This window comes from Nicotiana attenuata, unplaced genomic scaffold (assembly GCF_001879085.1).
Source record: "Nicotiana attenuata strain UT unplaced genomic scaffold, NIATTr2, whole genome shotgun sequence".
NCBI lineage: Eukaryota > Viridiplantae > Streptophyta > Magnoliopsida > Solanales > Solanaceae > Nicotiana > Nicotiana attenuata.
The window spans coordinates 142,508-146,100 of record NW_017672353.1 but is presented as its reverse complement, the minus strand read 5'-3'; positions in this window follow the sequence as shown (position 1 = coordinate 146,100).

Genomic DNA, 3,593 nt, shown 5'->3' with positions numbered 1-3,593 from the left:
TCTGCATTTTTGACTGATTCCGAGACATGGGCCCGGGGCCGAGTTTTGGCCGATTTCGGATTTTTGGCATGTTTTTGTTATTTTTATTGTGTAATTCAATTCTTTTAGACTATTGTTGATAGTAGTATTCTAATTTATGGTTAGATTCGAAGCTTTTGGAGACCGAGTCGAGGGACGAGGGCATTACGGAGTAGAATTTTGCCGCTGTTGAGGTAAGTAACAGTTTTAACTCTGGCTTTGAGGTATAAACCCGGAGAAATTGATATCATGTGATTGTTTGGTGGTGATACCCACGCTAGGTGACGGGCGTCTGGTGTGCAACGTGAGGGATTGAGACTTGGTCCGTCCCGTGAGGCTGAGGCCTAATGGCTATTATCTGTAGTTATGTTTTACTTGTGTTGAACTTGTTTGCCTTCATGTTAGAGATCATGTTCAGGCTTTTATTCATACTCACTATATTTGTACTCAGTCATTAGAAATTATTTTACATGTTTATCTCAGTCTCTATTATTTGCTAATATGCTGTGATACTTGATGTGGGATGTGTTCCCTTATTTGTTGATGATGGTAACGCTAGTAGGTACATGACTGAGTGAGGCCGAGGGCCTGGTTGTGAGGATATTTAATACCATAGCGCGTGAGTTGTCTGCGTAGCACGTGAGTTGACTGTGCGGGTCCAGGTATTATACCATAGCGCGTGAGTTGTTCCGCGTAGCACGTGAGTTGACCGTGCGGATCCAGGTATTGATATGATGGCACGTGAGTTGTCCGTGCTTTGCGCTTGGGCTTTGGGAGCCCCTCCGGAGTCTGTACACACCCCCAGTGAGCGCAGAGTGTTGAGTGTATTGAGTGTTGAGTGTTGAGTGCTGAGTGCGAGTGCTGAGTGATGGACTGACATTGCTGTGAGGTTGCATTTACTTTTGCTGTTGCCTGCATTTATCTGTTAAATTTCTTTGTGGCATTTATTGAGTTATGAAATTTACTTGTTATTCCTGCTATTATTTTTAAAATTGTGGAAATAAAAATAATTGGACTCTTTTACTTAGCTCGTCACTACTGCTCAGTTCCTTAGTTATTTCTGTTACTACTGAGGTGGTTGTACTCATACTACACCCTGCACTTTATGTGCAGATCCAGGTGAGTTCGTTGAGTTCAGGCTGACTATCTGTAGATATTGCAAGGTAGCTGCCAACGTCCGCCAGGACCTTGTTACTCCTCTTGTCATTTCTTATTTTAGACAATTATATTTCTTAGTTCATAGTTTTAGACGCTCATGACTTAGTGACACCCCGATGTTTGGGACTCGTTTTCGTATTTTATATTGTTTATATTTAGAGTTGTTTAATTTATCAGGAATTATATTATTGGAAATATTTTATTAAAATTCTTATAATCAAACTAGTAGTAATATTTTGGGAATAGGCTTGCCTTGTAACACGATAGGAGCCATCACGACCATGGTTAGATATTGGGTCGTGACATTCAGAGAATAACAAATCTTGGGAGTGTTCTTTGTACAGATAAAGGGTACTTTTGGTGTTAGGAAGGGATGTGTATAGTTTTAGATAGAAACGAAAGCATCTTCAATGCCACAAAAGCTGTGTACCAGAAGTACCACATTGTATTTGCATGTTTCACTTGTGGCAGAATATAAAGCGCACATTCAAGAAATGTCACAAACAATTGAAGGATATCTTCTTTGGCTTTGGCTAGAGCTTACACGATAGAGAAGTTTGACTACCATACGACAGAGATGTGCAAAATTGATCCGAGGGTGCAACCTTACTTGTTCGAAATTGGCACGAAAGGTGGTCTAGGGCATACTCCAAAGTGAAAAGTTCGATGGTAGTTGACTTCCAATATTGCAGAGTCAATTAATGCAGCAAACAAGGATGCTAGAGAGTTACCAGTAATGCGATTGCTGGAGTACATGACAAATTTGTTGCAACAGTGGAAACAACAAAAACAAAAAAATGCAATAGAGACATCTACAGAGCTTGGGGAAAAGTACGACAAACTCCTTCGGGAAAATCTGATTGCATCGGTGCAAATGACGGTAAAATGAATCAATATAAATAATGCTTGCCACTGCTGACTTGCATTTTACTGCTTCTATAAGGATGTATAACTCTGTATAAATAATGTATAATTTTCTTTAACTCTTTTGTAAAAAAAAATAAACTTTTGTAGGTGAGCCTGCAACGGAGCAGTTATATACTGTGTTGAAGGGTAAGGCGAAACATAGCGTGCCCTTGAAGAGGGAACATGCAGTTGCGGAAAATTTCAAATGGATGAACTTCCATGTCCGCATGCTTTGGCGGTTTTGAAGAACCAGCAGCTAAAAAAAACCTGGCTAGTATTGCTCTTTTTACTACAAGAAGGATAACCTCCTTAGAACTTATGAATTTCCAGTGAATCCGATGCCAGATGAGAGTTTATGGGTAATCCCAGCAGAGGTTCTGGAAGATGTGGTCCTACCACCTAAAGGGAGAAGGAATGCAGGAAGGCCAAGAAAGGAAAGACTCAAACCTGCTTCAGATAGTCTAAGAGGGCGTTTTCATGTTTTGTGTGTGGACAAGGTGGCCACAATAGAAAAACATGTAGGAATCAGCCAAAATAAATAGTTGGAAAAACATAACACTTCCTATTACATTTGTTGTCATATTGAGTAGTTAAGTTTCACAAACAATAGAGTTACAAAATTTGAGTAGTTAAGTTTCACAAGCAATCGAGTTACAAATGTCAATAAAGAATTATAATTTACACTATATATTGTAATTATGTTAAATATGTTTCATTATACATGTTTGATTATCCAATAATAGTGTGTTGCTGTTTTTAATGGTGCTAAATATATTGATAGATTGTACAAATACAAAACAGAACTGCTGGTATTATATGTATACAGATGTATAAATGAGAGTATAAGTTTGTATAAATTTGTATAACTATGTATATTATTGTATACATATGTATAAACCCTACAACATTAACAAAACTGCAACCATAATGAAAAATACATACTTTGTTAAAGGACAAAAGCAACTGAAATATTCATTAATATGTAATTCATTCAAAGCCACAATGTGTAATGACTACCACAAATCTACACAAAAAATAATAAATATCTAATAATATCCTTTAAAGTATTCTCACAAGTAGCAGAATAGTACTAGACAAAACTAGGCAACAACTCCTGATACATAGAAAAACTACATTTAAAATGGAAAAAACAGAACTACTTTCTCGGTCGTCCCCTGTTCCTCTTCTTTGAAAAGTCTCCCTGTGATTTCATCACCACTAATTGTACCGGACCGCTGTTTTTTCCTTCCATAATCCCACAACAGAGATGCCCACCTGGTTGCGAAGTGTCTCAATGTCAAAATTATCTTTTCGAATTTCCTTATCAAGGATGAAATACTCAGCAAAGCTAGCAACAAAAGCACCCACAATCACTGTAAATTAAAAACAAATTAGATTCTCTGTACGTTACTGTAAATAGGTACACTAATAGTAAAGTTAGTTAAAACAATTGAGATTAACATACCATTTGATCTCTTGGGGCACATTATTAACCAGATTAATCTGCAAAG